Genomic DNA, 17,457 nt, shown 5'->3' on the forward strand with positions numbered 1-17,457 from the left:
TCAAGTCCCAGGGCTAATGCCGGCCTACTGGCAGATCCAGGTCCTGGGGTCTCTAGCTGTGGGGCCCCAGTGGCCCCAAAGTTGGTGTTGGCACACAGGTGGGATAGGCTAGAGCTAGTGCCAGCCCACTGATGGGTGCATTTGGGTCCTGGGGTCTCTGGCTGTGGGGACCCAGGAGTCCCGGGTGTTAGTGCCAGCCCTCTGGTGGGTAGGGCTGTGTCCTGACCTGGCTGGAGTTCAGGGGTTCCTTCAGCAGGCTGCCTGCTAATCCGTGGTTCTGTGTCCCTTCCCAGCTAGCTGCTTGGCCCAGAGTGATCCAAGTCTAGTGCAGACTGGCTGGTGGGTGGGGCCTGGTCCCGGCACTAATAAGCTAAAGGGAGGATTCTGAAATGGCGTTTACCACCACCAGTGTCCTCGTGGCTGGATGAGCTTCCACAAATGGCTGCTGCCAGCATCTGTGTCCCCAGGGTGAGTCCTAACTGCTTCCTGCTTCTCCGGGATAAGCAAGTGGGTCTGACCCAGGCTCCTTTCAAATGACTGCTTCTGCCCTGGGTCCCGGAAAGTGTGAGATTTTGTGCACCCCCTTTAAGAGTGGAGTCTCTTTCCCACAGCCTTCTGGCCCTTCCAAAAGGAAGCCCCACTGGCCTTCAAACCCAAATGTCCTGGGGGCTCATCTTCCCAGTGCAGAACCCCTGGGCCGGGAAGTCCAATGTGAGACTTGGACTCCTCACTCCTTGGGGAGAACGTCTGCAATTGCGATTATCCTCCGGTTTGTGGGTCACCTATGGGGGTGGGGACTCTGGGCAGCTGGTGCTGATAACTCTGAGGGGACACATTAGGCTGAGTCTAAGGGATGGGGGTGGGATCCTGAGAACTGGAATCCAACAGCCACTGTCAGGAGCAAGAATCATTGCTGAGGTGTTGCTGGCAGAAACAAGAAGCAAACAGGAAGGAGCAAGCCCTTTTGCTCCTCCAGCTTTCTCTTGTCCCTCAGCGCCCCCTGTTGGCAGAGCTTGCAAAATCAAAGTGTGGTTTGCAGGGTCCCTAACATTACACAGCTGAGAATAAAAAGGTGGATTTGGAACTGAGAGATAATGGCTTAATAACCTACTCAGGTCAGTATAATTATTCTGATTTTAACACATGGGGAAACAGAGGCTTAAGGCCACAGTGCTGGGAGAGGCAGAAGTCAGAATTTAAGATCAACTCGTTTAGTGCCAAACCCCATTTACTTTGGGTTTTTCTTTTAACTGTCAGTTTAGGACATGGTTAATATGCTGAGAAGGCACAGGTGAACATTTTTAATCCACACACACCTACGGTAAACCAGACAGCAGGCAGCTCTTAGAAATAACATGCAGTGCTTCATGTAGATATGGTTGTTCAACACAAAGGAAAACTTTCTAAAAATGACTTTTTAAAGAAAGTTAAATTTGAACTTGTACTGAAAAGAAACTTTAGGTGAATGCATTTAAATAGGTTGTTGCTTCTACTTTGCAAACATTATTTAGACAGATTTTTATGGAATTGCAAATGTTCTAAAAAAACTGGCTTCATGCTGTCAAATCACTATTTGTTATGGTTTATAATTGCATTTTGAAATATAGACTGTACAGGAAGTACAGCTTAAGGATATTTTATTTACCCAAGAATATGCTATATTACTCATGAAAGCTAGCTTTAGCTGAAATGCTGAGTTCCTATAGTTTGCATAAACCATAAACAGGATTGAAAAGGATTTTAAAATCATAAAGCATAAAAAGGATTTAAGTGAATCCTAAGTTAAATATATCAGAAATTTAATTCAAGATAAATTCTAATTGCAGATGTCATATGTGTGGAATCTATTAGTGTTGAATTTATTGATGCATTTTGAATGTCCTTATTGATGTTTTTCTTTTAAAAGCAATTAATGACTTTTTTTGTTGGTTTTATACATGTTCTCATTTCATATTGTAAACTCTACTCCTCTGAGCATCCCTTCTCTCAGCAGCAAAGTGAAAGTATTGTACTGCATTAGTGGTTTTCTCTAGGGCTTCTTAGAAGTATTTTATGGATTGCATAGCTGTTGATTAAGTATAGCCAATTCTTGATTATGTCAGCCACGGGTGAGGGGGTGGGTGAGGGTTGGAGAAGCTTGGACAAAGAGAATGCTTGGGATGGCTCTTGTCCCCATTCCCCACTTCAATTAGGATAGCTCCAGTTTTGTTGGCTTCATATATTAGGGTTTATTTAGAGAAAAATATAAAAAGCAGTGTGTGAAAACTGACGGACTATATGATCTTCAAAGCCCTTTGCAGGTGCGACATCACGTTGACACTACATAAATCATCCTGGGCTGCAGCCTCCACACGTCCCCTCTTCAGAGTCCCCTTACTTACCTCTGAAATGACTCACCTTTGACTGTAGAAGTAAAACAAATTACATTCGATGAACATAAAAATTCTAGAGCCAGTGTGCATTTTGACTGATCCTTTGGTCACTAAGAAACATCCCCTCTACATGGCATTCTTGCAGTACTAAGGGTTATTATTTTTTTAATCTATTTTAATTCTAGATTAAGGTTTTGCGCCATCTGCTGGAAGTATTTATTTTTGCAATACTACGAGAGAACTGTACATTTATTCTCAGAAGTATCTTTAAAATATTTATTAATACTTTAAAAAATTGTAAAGTACATGTTTATTACAGGAAATGGATAAGTGTAGAAAATAATAAAGCGTAAGACAAAAATCCGGAGATACCTACTGTCAATAGCTAGCGTTTTTTCTTTATACATAAAAGAATATGTTATCATGAGGTTTGGTTTGTGTTTTGAGGGTTTTTTTGTTGACGTATAGTTGGCTTACAATGTTGTGGTAGTTTCAGGTGTGAAGCAAAGTTATTCAGTTATACATGTGAGATATGTATATATATATATATATATATATATATATATATATATATATATTCTTTTTCAAACTCTTTTCCATTATAGTTTACTATAAGATTGAATATAGTTCCCTGTGCTATACAGTAGTTCCTTATTGTTTATCTATTTTATTTTATTTATTTGTTAAAACATCTTTATTGGAGTATAACTGTTTTACAGTAGTGTGTTAGTTTTTCCTTTACAACAAAGTGAATCAGTTATACATATACATATGTTACCATATCTCTTCCCTCTTGTGTCACCCTCTCTCCCACCCTCCCTATCCCACCCCTCTAGGTGGTCACAAAGCACAGAGGTTATCTCCCTGTGCTATGCAGCAGCTTCCCACTAGCTATCTATTTTACATTTGGTAGTGTATATATGTCCCTGCCACTCTCTCACTTTGTCACAGCTTACCGTTTCCCCTCCCCGTATCCTCAAGTCCATGCTCTAGTAAGTCTGTGTTTTATTCCCGTCCTACCACTAATCTCTTCATAACATTTTTTTTTTCTTAGAGTCCATATATATGTGTTAGCATACGGTATTTGTTTTTCTCCTTCTGACTTACTTCACTCTGTATGACAGACTCCAGGTCTATCCACCTCATTACAAATAACTCAGTTTCATTTCTTTTTATGGCTGAGTAATATTCCATGGTACATATGTGCCACATCTTCTTTATCCATTCATCTGTTGATGGACACTTAGGTTGCTTCCATGTCCTGACTATCGTAAATAGAGCTGCAATGAACATTTTGGTACATGACTCTTTTTGAATTATGCTTTTCTCAGGGTATATGCCCAGTAGTGGGATTGCTGGGTCATATGGTAGTTCTATTTTTCGTTTTTTTAAGGAACCCCCATACTGTTCTCCATAGTGGCTGTATCAATTTACATTCCCACCAGCAGTGCAAGAGGGTTCCCTTTTCTCCACACCCTCTCCAGCATTTATTGTTTCTAGAGTTTTTGATGAGGGCCAATCTGACCGGTGTGAGATGATATCTCATTGTAGTTTTGATTTGCATTTCTCTAATGATTAATGATGTTGAGCATTCTTTCATGTGTTTGTTGGCAATCTGTATATCTTCTCTGGAGAAATGTCTATGTAGTTCTTCTGCCCATTTTTGGATTGGGTTGTTTGTTTTTTTGTTACTGAGTTGCATGAGTTGCTTATAAATTTTGGATATTAATCCTTTGTCATTTGCTTCATTTGCAAATATTTTCTCCCATTCTGAGGGTTGTCTTTTGGTCTTGTTTATGGTATCCTTTGCTGTGCAAAAGCTTTTAAGTTTCCTTAGGTCCCATTTGTTTATTTTTGTTTTTATTTCCATTTCTCTAGGAGATGGGTCAAAAAGGATCTTGCTGTGATTTATGTCATAGAGTGTTCTGCCTATGTTTTCCTCTAAGAGTTTGATAGTGTCTGGCCTTACATTTAGATCTTTAACCCATTTTGAGTTTATTTTTGTGTGTGGTGTTAGGGAGTGTTCTAATTTCATACTTTTACATGTAGCTGTCCAGTTTTCCCAGCACCACTTATTGAAGAGGCTGTCTTTTCTCCACTGTATATCCTTCCCTCCTTTATCAAAGATAAGGTGACCATATGTGTGTGGGTTTATCTCTGGGCTTTCTATCCTGTTCCATTGATCTATATTTCTGTTTTCGTGCCAGTACCATACTGTCTTGATTACTGTAGCCTTGTAGTATTGTTGGAAGTCAGGGAGCCTGATTGCTCCAGCTCCATTTTTCTTTCTCAAGATTGCTTTGGCTATTCGGGGTCTTTTGTGTTTGCATACAAGTTGTGACATTTTTTGTTCTACTTCTTTGAAAAATGTCATTGGTAGTTTGATAGGGATTGCATTGAATCTGTAGATTGCTTTGGGTAGTAGAGTCGTTTTCACAATGTTGATTCTTCCAATCCAAGAACATGGTATATTTCTCCACCTATTTGTATAATCTTTAATTTCTTTCATCAGTGTCTTATAGTTTTCTGCATACAAGTCTTTTGTCTCCTTAGGTAGGTTTATTCCTAGATATTTTATTCTTTTTGTTGCAATGGTAAATGGGAGTGTTTTCTTAATTTCACTCTCAGATTTTTCATCATTAGTGTATAAGAATGCCAGAGATTTCTGTGCATTAATTTTGTATCCTGCTACTGTACCAAATTCATTGATTAGCTCTAGTAGTTTTCTGGTAGCATCCTTAGGATTCTCTATGTATAGTATCATGTCATCTGCAAACAGTGACAGCTTTACTTCTTCTTTTCCTATTTGGATTCCTTTTATTTCTTTTTTTTCTCTGCTTGCTGTGGCTAGAACTTCCAAAACTATGTTGAATAAGAGTGGTGAGAGTGGGCAACCTTGTCTTGTTCCTGATCTTAGTGGAAATGGTGTCAGTTTTTCACCATTGTGAATGATGTTGGCTGTGGGTTTGTCATATATGGCCTTTATTATGTTGAGGAAAGTTCCCTGTATGCCTACTTTCTGCAGGGCTTTTATCATAAATGGGTGTTGAATTTTGTCAAAAGCTTTCTCTGCATCTATTGAGATGATCATATGGTTTTTCTCCTTCAGTTTGTTGATATGGTGTATCACGTTGATTGATTTGCATATATTGAAGAATCCTTGCATTCCTGGAATAAACCCCACTTGATCATGGTGTATGATCCTTTTAATGTGCTGTTGGATTCTGTTTGCTAATATTTTGTTGAGGATTTTTGCATCTATATTCATCAGTGATATTGGTCTGTAGTTTTCTTTCTTTGTGACGTCTTTGTCTGGTTTTGGTATCAGGGTGATGGTGGCCTCATAGAATGAGTTTGGGAGTGTTCCTCCCTCTGCTATCTTTTGGAAGAGTTTGAGAAGGATAGGTGTTAGCTCTTCTCTAAATGTTTGATAGAATTTGCCTGTGAAGTCATCTGGTCCTGGGCTTTTGTTTGTTGGAAGATTTTTCATCACAGTCTCAATTTCAGTGCTTGTGATTGGTTGGTTCATATTTTGTATTTCTTCCTGGTTCAGTCTCGGCAGGTTGTGCATTTCTAAGAATTTGTCCATTTCTTCCAGGTTGTCCATTTTATTGGCATACAGTTGCTTGTAGTAATCTCTAATAATCTTTTGTATTTCTGCAGTGTCAGTTGTTACATCTCCTTTTTCATTTCTAATTCTATTGATTTGAGTCTTCTCCCTTTTTTTCTTGATGAGTCTGGCTAATGGTTTATCAATTTTATTTATCTTCTCAAAGAATCAGCTTTTACTTTTATTGATCTTTGCTATTGTTTCCTTCATTTCTTTTTCATTTATTTCTGATCTGATCTTTATGATTTCTTTCCTTCTGCTAAATTTGGGGTTGTTTTGTTCTTCTTTCTCTAATTGCTTTAAGTGCAAAGTTAGGTTGTTTATTCGAGATGTTTACTGTTTCTTAAGGTATGATTGTATTGCTATAAACTTCCGTCTTAGAATTGCTTTTGCTGTATCCCATAGGTTTTGGGTTGTCGTGTCTCCACTGTCATTTGTTTCTGAGTATTTTTTGATTTCCTCTTTGATTTCTTCAGTGATCACTTTGTTATTAAGTAGTGTATTGTTTAGTCTCCATGTGTTTGTATTTTTTATAGATCTTTTCCTGTAATTGATATCTAGTCTCATAGCATTGTGGTCGGAAAAGATACTTGATATGATTTCAATTTTCTTAAATTTGCCAAGGCTAGATTTGTGACCCAATATATGATTGATCCTGGAGAATGTTCCATGAGCACTTGAGAAAAATGTGTATTCTGTTGTTTTTGGATGGAATGTCCTATAAATATCAATTAAGTCCATCTTGTGTAATGTATCATTTAAAGCTTGTGTTTCCTTATTTATTTTCATTTTGGATGATCTGCCCATTGGTGAAAGTGGGGTGTTAAAGTCCCCTACTATGATTGTGTTACTGTCGATTTCCCCTTTTATGGCTGTTAGTATTTGCCTTATGTATTGAGGTGCTCCTATGTTGGGTGCACAGATATTTACAATTGTTATATCTTCTTCATGGATCGATCTCTTGATCATTATGTAGTGTCCTTCTTTGTCTCTTGTAATAGTTTTTATTTTAAAGTCTATTTTGTCTGATATGAGAATTGCTACTCCAGCTTTCTTCTGATTTCCATTTGCATGGAATATCTTTTTCCATCCCCTCACTTTCAATCTGTATGTGTCCCTAGGTCTGAAGTGGGTCTCTTGTAGACAGCATATATATGGGTCTTGTTTTTGTATCCATTCAGCCAGTCTGTGTCTTTTGGTGGGAGCATTTAATCTATTTACATTTAAGGTAATTATCGATATGTATGTTCCTATTACCACTTAATTGTTTCGGGTTGTTCTTGTAGGTCTTTTCCTTCTCTTGTGTTTCTTGCCTAGAGAAGTTCCTTTAGCATTTGTTGTAGAGCTGGTTTGGTGGTGCTGAACTCTCTCAGCTTTTGCTTGTCTGTAAAGGTTTTAATTTCTCCATCAAATCTGAATGAGATCCTTGCTGGGTAGAGTAATCTTGGTTGTAGGTTGTTTTCCTTCATCACTTTAAATATGTCCTGCCACTCCCTTCTGGCTTGTAGAGTTTCTGCTGAAAGATCAGATGTTAACCTTATGGGGATTCCCTTGTGTGTTATTTGTTGCTTTTCCCTTGCTGCTTTTAATATGTTTTCTTTGTATTTAATTTTTGACAGTTTGATTATTATGTGTCTTGGAGTGTTTATCCTTGGGTTTATCCTGTATGGGACTCTCTGTGCTTCCTGGACTTGATTAACTATTTCCTTTCCTATATTAGGGAAGTTTTCAACTATAATCTCTTCAAATATTTTCTCAGTCCCTTTCTTTTTCTCTTCGTCTTCTGGGACCCCTATAATTCAAATGTTGGTGCGTTTAATGTTGTCCCAGAGGTCTCTGAGACTGTCCTCAGTTCTTTTCATTCTTTTTTTAAATTCTGCTCTGCAGTAGTTATTTCCACTATTTTGTCTTCCAGGTCACTTATCTGTCCTTCTGCCTCAGTTATTCTGCTACTGATCCCATCTAGAGTATTTTTCTTTTCACTTATTGTGTTGCTCATCGTTGCTTGCTTACTCTTTATTTCTTCTAGGTCCTTGTTAACTGTTTCTTGCAATTTGTCTATTCTATTTCCAAGATTTTGAATCATCTTTACTATCATTATTCTGAATTCTTTTTCAGGTAGACTGCCTATTTCCTCTTCATTTGTTAGGTCTGGTGTGTTTTTATCTTGGTCCTTCATCTGCTGTGTGTTTTTCTGTCTTCTCATTTTGCTTATCTTACTGTGTTTGGGGTCTCCTTTTTGCAGGCTGCAGGTTCGTAGTTCCCGTTGTTTTTGGTGGCTGTCCCCAGTGGCTAAGGTTGGTTCAGTGGGTTGAGTAGGTTTCCTGGTTGGGGGCACTAGTGCCTCTGTTCTGGTGGATGAGGCTGGATCTTGTCTTTCTGGTGGGCAGGTCCACGTCTGGTGGTGTGTTTGGGGATGTTGGTAGCCTTATTATGATTTTAGGCAGCCTCTCTGCTAATGGATGGGGCTGTAGACCTGTCTTGCTCTTTGTTGGGCATAGGTTGTCCAGCACTGTTCGTTGCTGGTCCTTGAGTGAAGCTGGGTCTTGGTGTTGAGATGGAGATCTCTGGGAGATTTTCGCCGTTTGATATTGCGTGGAGCTGGGAGGTCTCTTGTGGACCAGTGTCCTGAGGTTGGTTCTCCCACCTCAGAGACACAGCCCTGGTGCCTGGCTGGAGCGCCAAGAGCCTTTAATCCACACGGCTCAAAATAAAAGGGAGAAAAAATAGAAAGGAAAGAAGAGGAAGGAAGGAAGGAAGGAAGGAGGCAGGGAGGGAGGGAAGGAAGAAAGGAAGGGAAGAAGGAAGAAAGGAAGGAAGGAAGGAAGAAAGCAAGAAAGGAAGGAAGGAAGGAGGAGAGGAAGAAAGGGAGGAAGGAAGAGAGGAAGGAAGGGAGGAAAGAAGGGAGGAAGGAAGGAAGAAAGGAGGGAAGGAGGGAAGAAAGGAAGAAAGGAAGAAAGAAAGGGAGAAGACAAAATAAAGTAGGATAAAATATATTTATTAAAATAAAAAATAATTATTAAGAAGAAAAATTTCTATTTAAAAAAAACAAAGAAAAACGTGTCGGTCTAACCCTAGGACAAATGGTGAAAGCAAAGCTATACAGACAAAATCTCACACAGCAGCACACACGTACACACTCACAAAAAGAAAAAAGGGGAAAATAATAGTATATCTTGCTCCCAAAATCCACCTCCTCAACTTGGGATGATTCGTTGTCTATTCAGGTTTTCCACAGATGCAGGGCACTTCAAGTTGATTGTGGAGCTTTAATCCGCTGCTCCTGAGGCTGCTGGGAGAGACCTCCCCCTCTCCTCTTTGTTCGCACAGCTCCTGGGGTTCAGCTTTGGACTTGGCCCTGCGTCTGCATGTAGGTCGTCCGAGGGCGTCTTCCCTTCACTCAGACAGGACGGGTTAATGGAGCAGCTGATTCGGGAGCTCTGGCACAGGCGGGGGGGAGGGAGGGGCATGGATGCGGGGCGAGCCCGCGGCGGCAGAGGCCAGTGTGACGCTGCCCTGGCCCAAGGCGTGCTGATGGTTCTCCCGGGGAAGCTGTCCCTGGATCCCGGGACCCTGGCAGTGGCGGGCTGCATGGGCTCCCGGGAGGGGCAGTGTGGAGAGTGACCTGTGCTCACACACAGGCCTCTTGGTGGCGGCAGCAGCAACCTTAGTGTCCCACACCCGTCTCTACTGTCCATGCCGACAGCCGCGGCTCGCGCCCGTTTCTGGAGCTCCTTTACGAGGTGTCCTTAATCCCCTCTCCTCGCGCCCCAGGAAGCAAAGAGGGAAGAAAAGGTCTCTTGCTTCTTCGGCAGCTCCAGACTTCAACTGTACTCCCTCCCGGCCAGCCGTGGTGCACTAACCCCTTCAGGCTGTGTTCACGCCGCCAACCCCAGTCCTCTCCTTGGGATCCGACCTCCAAAGCCCGAGCCTCAGTTCCCAGCCCCCGCCCACCCCGGCGGGTGAGCAGACAGGCCTCTCGGGCTGGTGAGTGCTGATCGGCACCGATCCTCTGTGCGGGAATCTCTCCGCTTTTCCCTCCGCACCCTGTTGCTGCGTTCTCCTCCGCGGCTCTGAAGCTTCCCCCTCCGCCACCCGCAGTCTCCGCCCGCGAAGGGGCTTCTAGTGTGTGGGAACCTTTCCTCCTTCACGGCTCCCTCCCACTGGTTCAGGTCCTGTCCCTATTCTTTGTCTCTGTTTATCCTTTTTTCTTTTGCCCTACCCAGGTACGTGGGGAATTTCTTGCCTTTGGGGAGGTCTGAGGTCTTCTGCCAGCGTTCGGTGGGTGTTCTATAGGAGAAGTTCCACGTGTAGATGTATTTCTGATGTCTCTGTGAGGAGGAAGGTGATCTCCGCGTCTTACTCTTATCTATTTTATACACAGTAGTGTGTATCTGTTAATCCCAAACTCCCAACTTATCCCTCCCCCCCCAGTTTCCCCTTTGGTAACCATAAGTTTGCTTTCTATGTCTGTGAGTCTGTTTCTGTTTTTTAAATAAGAAAAACACAAGTTTGAGATCAACACTATGCTGATTTAGGTTACAGCAGTAGTAAAAAGAGAGGACACATTACAGATATGAGATTCTTTGGGAGTGCTCTCAGGCCCTGTTGTGTGTGAACCTTAAGGTTTGCTTTGCCAATTATGCAAGGCAGGGGTCTTACCCTACAACTTAACTGGGCCGGGTAGGATAGAGACAGGGTTGAGGGAGTGGGTTAGACCCTAGGAAAAGTGCATTATATTGCTCAGATTCCCAGGAAACAGATCCCCAGATTACTATTTCCAGCGGTAAATGTGGCATTGCTCCTTTCTGTTAGTGTCCGTGTATTGAACACCAGTATGCTAGTTGCTGTGACACATGCTATAGAATGAAGAAGTCTTATAGATGCTGCTTTGAAGTGAGAGAAGTCTATCATGAGAGATAAGTATGTAGATAGTTAACTACAACACAAGCTTGGAGACATAGAAGCAGGGGTGCTTACCCTCATTGGCCAGGGAGACTGGGAGGAAAGCATAAAGTGGGTCCTGGAGGTGGGAACATTCCTGTCATTTAGTGTCAGGTTAATGAGGGATGCAGTGACAATGAGGCTGGGAAAGTAGACGTAGGTCATGTCATCAAAGGCTGAGGATCACAAAGCACCACCAAGTTGTTGGAGGAGGAAAGTGACACAGTGTAAGAGGATTTTAGGAGGACAACCGTGGTAGCGATGTGTGGAGATACTAAGAAAGACAGAAGGCAGAGAAACCAGGTTAGGATCCCAAGTTGACCTGCTAACTGTGGGGGATCTGAAACAGAGATAAAAATTCCTTATTCAATGTACTTAGGAGACAGAGCACAATCAGAAAACCACAGTCCAAATAAAGTAAAATTTGGACCCAGTTGTGAAGGCAATCTGAGAGCGAATATGTGTTTCTGTGGATCACTAACAATAGGCAGAGCCTTCCAAAATGAAGTAGCAGACCCTGAGGGAAACTAGAAACACTTTCCTTGGAATTGAAAGCCTCAGACAGGCTTCCAGCATGTCCCTGGGGCCTGAGTGACAGAGAAAATGGGGCAGAGTTTGGTGACACAGACAAGCTACACTTGCTGTTGGAGTGGTAGGATGGGGGAGACAGGGTGGGTGGCAATCATCCCTGTAGGTACTAGTATTAATCAGTAAAAGAACCAGGGACATTCCAAGCTGAATTGCAAGTCAGGAGCACATGTGAAGCCAGAAAGAATGGCCTCCATGCAAAGACCAGAGATAATCAGGAAGGATCAGCATGGAACCTCTGCAAAGGCACTAGGAAGAAAGCAAAACCAAATAACTGATAAAAAATACATAGCAGAACAAATACACCATAAAGCAGAAGAAAATATGAACAAAGTTCTCCATGGAATAAAAAAAAATTAGGAAACATTTCCTCTTTGAAACAAGAAATCAAATCAGAGATGGGATTCAGAAGAGATATGATAAAAGGAGAGAAGAGAAAAAGTAAACTGAGCTGGCTGAGACAAACCTACTGAGATTTATGTCCCAAAATGCTTATATTAGAAAAATAAGGAATCAAAATAAATGAGCCAAGCATACATCTTAAGACAATGGAAAAATAAAATTAAAATATACCCCAAATAGAAGGACATGAAATAGAAAAGAAAGAAAGACAGAAAGGAAGAAAGACAGAAAGAAAGAAAAGAAAGAAAGAAAGGAAAGAGTTTTTCTTTGACAAGATGAGAAATGTTTGAGAGAGAAGTAGTAAAACACTAGTCCTAGGAATAAGAAGGGAGAGATAACTACAGATGCTGCAGACATAAAAGAAAACTTGATGCTATTATGAAAAAATTTATGTCAATAAGTTTGAAAACTTTGGAGAAATGGTTAAAGTTAAGGTCCTAGAAATATGTGACCTACTAAAACTGTCTCAAGAAGAGGGAAAAAAAATCCCTCTAGATTCTCATTTGGAATCTACTTCTTTAACAGTAAAGTATGTGTATTTTTTGTCTTATTAACAAATACAGTTCCATAATATCATTTTAATGGCTACATTGTATTATATAATTTTGTTTGATAATTAAGTCATTAAATTTTTACTGTCCCAACCTAGGAACTCTATAATCTAGCAGTTATACAAGATGTGAACTTTTGCAAAGAACTTTGTCTTTTCTTAGAAGAAATTCCCCAAAGAGGAATTGCTGGGTCAAAGATGCCTGTTTTAAAGCTTTTGTTTCACAACAAATGTCTATAATTTTTTTAAGGTGTGATGGGAAGGCATTCCTGGAAGAAAGAGTAACAGGAACGAATTTAGGTACAGCAAATATGAAATGTGTTCTGAGAATGAAAGAGTTCACGAAGTGCCCTATGATGTTAATAAATCAAATTAGTAGAGCAATATTAGCATAATATTAATTATGTTCTAGTAATAACAAATAAAATGCTAATAGCAAATATATAATAATAGTCATAAATATAATAGTAATATGGTAAAACAATTCAATGTTTTTTTTAAAGAAAATTGTTCACCTGTACAACTTATACAACTTCACCTGTGCACTTATACTGATCTCTGTTCAGGTAAGAAATTGTGTAAAACCATCTTAATGGTTTTCCAAAACGGAGCTGCTGGGGGTCCTGAAGTTGCATAACTGCTAATTCTCCTCTCCCTTGCCTTATTTCATCTGCCCACCAACCACCCTATTTTTGTCATTGGGAATGACATTCATTAGCTTCTGTCTAATTACACAGATGCTATTGCAGTGCACTTTGGAGTTCAGCCTTACCGTAGCCAGGACAACCTCTCCACCTCCCACTAATCTCTTCTCCTACATACAGCTCTTGCTTGGAGCAACTCCATCCTCCTAGAATACACACCCCACTCCCTCTCTACCTGAGTTTTCCCTGTCCATTTTTTAAGATTAACTCAATTGCCACCTCTCCTTGGGAGCCCTTCTTGATACCTCTCTTCCCAGGGAAAACCAGCTGTTCCTCCACTCCCTCCACTGGCCCTGGCAGTGTCCTGAGCACGTGCGATGCACATCTTGTATTTATGTGTTTACATATCTCCTTCTACTAGACTTGAGCTCTTTAAGGAAAAGAACCATGTCTTATTTGTCATTTTATTAGTGCCTACCAGTAGAGGTATTTAATCAATGCTTGCTAAGTGAATGATTTGAAGGGTAGTCGTAATAGAGCCCAGTGAGCACCTCCAGTGATGGAGCCACTGGTCCTAGTTCAGATTACCAGCTTCATTTGCTTCTGACCCTTCATGGTGTTTCCCACTAGGAAGTTTGTCCTTTCAAAAGTACAACTTACTAGAGCTTCACAATGTAACAGTACCTTAATCTAACAAAAAGCCCAGTGAACCTGTAATTCACCAGACAGTAAGGATTTGTCTCTTTGAGATCTTTCCAGTAGAGGGTTGGATAAGCCCAGTGAGAGCCTGTTCAGTAGCTGCTTAGAAGGCTGCTAATGCATTTAAGAAGTTAAAGTAGAGAGTTTCCTACCACAGCCCCTCCCTAGATTTTCATGACTCTGAAAGTCAATGACTTTTTAATTATTTTATAAGCCACACCCTACATCACATTAAGTTTATTAAGATTATTTGGCTACAAGTAACAAATTTTCTTATATCCCCTTCTTTCTTACATGAAGGTAGTATACTTTCTTACATGAAGGCTAAATACTCTTTTTACTATGTTATTTTCATTTAATAGTATACTCTGGAAATCACTCTATATCACTTCATAGAGATCTTCCTTATTCTTTTTTCACAGCTGTATAGTACTCTATGTTTATGGTACATGTGGATGTACCATACTTTATTCAACCACTCCCCTGTGTCTGGGCATTCCAATATTTCACAGTTTAAAAAATACTACAATAAATAAGCTTGTGAGTGGTGTTATTTTTAAAGTAACAGTTGACCCTTGAACAATGTAGGGTTTGTGGTGCTGACCCACTATGACAGCAAAAATCCAAGTATAACTTGTAGTCAGCCCTCCATATCCAGAGTTCCTCTGTGTCTTAGGTTTTTCACAATCCACGGATTCAACCATCAGCAGATTTAACCATCCGTGGCTGGTATAGTACTGTAGTATTTAATATTGAAAAAAAAATTCCGTGTATAAGTGGACCTGTGCAGTTCAAACCCATGTTGTTCAATGGTCAACCATACAGTGTAGGTTACAAATTCATATACAGATAGCTACAAACTGACAAATTAAATTATATAACTCATGAGCATAAAGAATTTTACTCTCCAGGAATTAACAGGTAACTGAGGAATGTTTTAGTATGTGAATCCTTAATTTTTAAAAAGCAACCAATTTTAAATTACATCAACTTAAGGTCTAGAAAACCTGAGAACATCTGAAGAGGAAAAAAAATGTTTTCTTAGTCAAAGTCATGTCAAAGTGCAATAAATTCAGGGTAGAAAATTTAGCAAGGTATTATTAACTTTAAAAAATACTCTTCCATCTTTTCAAATTATACTATTATCTTTTTTAAAAATGATGTAAAGTTCCTCTGAAGATTTGCTACTTAAATCATTAGTTTGAAAAGCTATTAAATTTTTTGTTTTTTTTAGCTAGGTCTCTCCTTTATTTTTTTTAAATTGAGGTATAGTTAACTTACAATGTTGTGTTAGTTTCAAGTGTACAGCAAAGTGATTCAGTGATGCATGTATATATATATATATATATATATGTTGTTTTTCAGATTCTTTTCTATTACAGGTTATTACAAGATATTGAATATAGTTTCCTGTGCTATAAAAAAAGGCCATTAGATTTTACTTGAGAAACTTGGAAATAACACAGGAAATTATTTTGTATAATTTATATTATTTTTTTGGCCGTGCTGGGTGGCATGCGGGATCTTAGTTCCCCAACCAGGGATAGAACCTGTGTCCCCTGCATTGGGAGCGCAGAGTCTTAACTGCTGGACCACCAGGGAAATTCCCTATATTCTTTTCTAAATTGAAGAAATAAGAGGAAGTAATAACTTTCGAACTTGTGGCACATTTATTTCTTAGCACTTACATTTTTAAAAAAGGTTTTCAGTTGGGACTTTTCTTGGTTGGTCACAATCCTTATCCTTTCGAAGATTTTCCTCCAGTTTTAAGAGGATTACTGCCTTGTATTTGGCCCTTGATATGTTTGTTTTTTCTGTAGCATCTTGTGTGGTAAGATCTGTGAAAACTACCTTCTCCTGTTAAGTGCGTAAGAATATTATTCAGCCATAAAAAGAAACGAAGTTGGGTCATTTGTAGAGATGTGGATGGACCTAGAGACTGTCATACAGAGTGAAGTAAATCAGAAAGGAAAAAATATCATATATTAACGCATATATGTGGAATCTAGAAAAACGGTACAGATGAACCAGTGTGCAAGGCAGAAATAGAGACAGATGTAGAGAACAAACGTATGGACACCAAGGGGGGAAAGAGGGCAGTCGGGGGGTGTTGGTGAGATGAATTGGGAGATTGGGATTCACATATATACACTAATATGTATAAAATAGATAACTAATAAGAACCTGCTGTATAAAAATATAAATTAATTTTTTAAAAGAAAAAGAATAAAGCTAAACATTGGCCAAAGCATGTATTTTTGTAAGGTGTGATTGTGGAAAAAATCTGGTAGGATTTTTACCTGATTTGAGGTTTATCAGTCCTTAATTGGCAAGATGGAATTGGCAATTCTTAAATGGCAAGATGACAAAGTTTTGATGGGCAAAATTTACTGCATAATCTCAAAAATATAGCCTTTGCCTAATGGTTATAAAGTTCAGGTCAAACATACTTAATTCTGGTACCCCCTTAAGGTTTTGCATCACTGCCAGATGGATAGCAAGCTCTTAAAACTGAAGGTTTTGTTTTCTTTCCTTGTTTTTTTTTTTTTTTTTTTTTTTTCGGTACACGGGCCTCTCACTGTTGTGGCCTCTCCCGTTGCGGAGTAGGCTCCGGATGCGCAGGCTCAGCTGCCATGGCTCACGGGCCCAGCCGCTGCACGGCATGTGGGATCTTCCCGGACCGGGGCACGAACCCATGTCCCCTGCATCGGCAGGCGGATTCTCAACCACTGCACCACAAGGGAAGCCCTCTTTCCTTGTTTTTGCTGCAAAAGTAATTAGGAATGAAATGGTGGTTTTTACCCTATAATTCACAAATGAATGAGGTGGGTATTAACCTGCCTGGGAAGTGGTTTTAATGACTCACAGCACAATAGCTGAGTCCTGGTGGCAGAGGACAATGATTGGAGGGCTGTAATTTAGAGATTAATATGTCTTAGTCACAGCTTATAAACGTGGTTTAGTTTTCTCCTGGGACAACCCAGTTTTTTCCTAAACAATTTTTAGTTTAAATATATATATGCAATATCATACCTATGCAATATCGTGTATATTTTTTATATGCAGTACTTACAGTGTAATCTCAGAAACATAGCAGTTACTTAATGGATATAAAGTCCAGGTCAAATATATTTAATTCCGGCACCACCTTCAGGTTTTATATCATTGCCTGATGGGTTGGAAGCTCTTGTAACTGACGATTTTGTTTCCTTTCTTTGTTCTTTGCAAGAATACTACATATATGTATCTATAATGTGTGTGTGAGTGTGTGTGTATATATACTGGGCAATTTACACTGAAGTATAAAAATAGCCAGGCAGCAATTGGCTGTTAACATTAGTTGAATATCTGAAGTCGAGATATGACACTGAGCAGCACAGTCAAATCATAAACTCTAGATTCATTGCTTATTGCAGATGCAAGATGGATGAGCAGACGAATTATCATTCCCTGATTTCATATGATTTTAGATAGACTCATGGTGGAAGAGAGAGTTAACAATTACACCCACCTCATACCCCCTCCGTTTATCCACCTCTCCTCCTCTCAGCTACTATTACAAGAGTTAAGGAGCACCTTAGGGGCCTTCTGACTTTTCCTCCGGAGGGTTCTATGGTTTCTCAGCAAAACAAAGGAAACGAGGCACTA

At 39.9% G+C, this 17,457-nt stretch overlaps 1 protein-coding gene across 1 annotated transcript in view; it reads left to right on the forward strand.

The window, feature by feature from the left end:
* The first annotated feature begins 383 nt into the window (after nt 1-383).
* The window catches only part of ARL14EPL (ADP ribosylation factor like GTPase 14 effector protein like), a 30,150-nt gene continuing 13,076 nt past the window's right edge, over nt 384-17,457 (forward strand). The window contains exon 1 of the mRNA XM_067033365.1: nt 384-468. The gene's annotated coding sequence lies outside the window, so the exon portion shown is untranslated. The remainder of the gene's footprint in view (nt 469-17,457) is intronic.

The sequence above is a fragment of the Kogia breviceps genome, chromosome 4 (assembly GCF_026419965.1).
Source record: "Kogia breviceps isolate mKogBre1 chromosome 4, mKogBre1 haplotype 1, whole genome shotgun sequence".
Lineage (NCBI taxonomy): Eukaryota > Metazoa > Chordata > Mammalia > Artiodactyla > Physeteridae > Kogia > Kogia breviceps.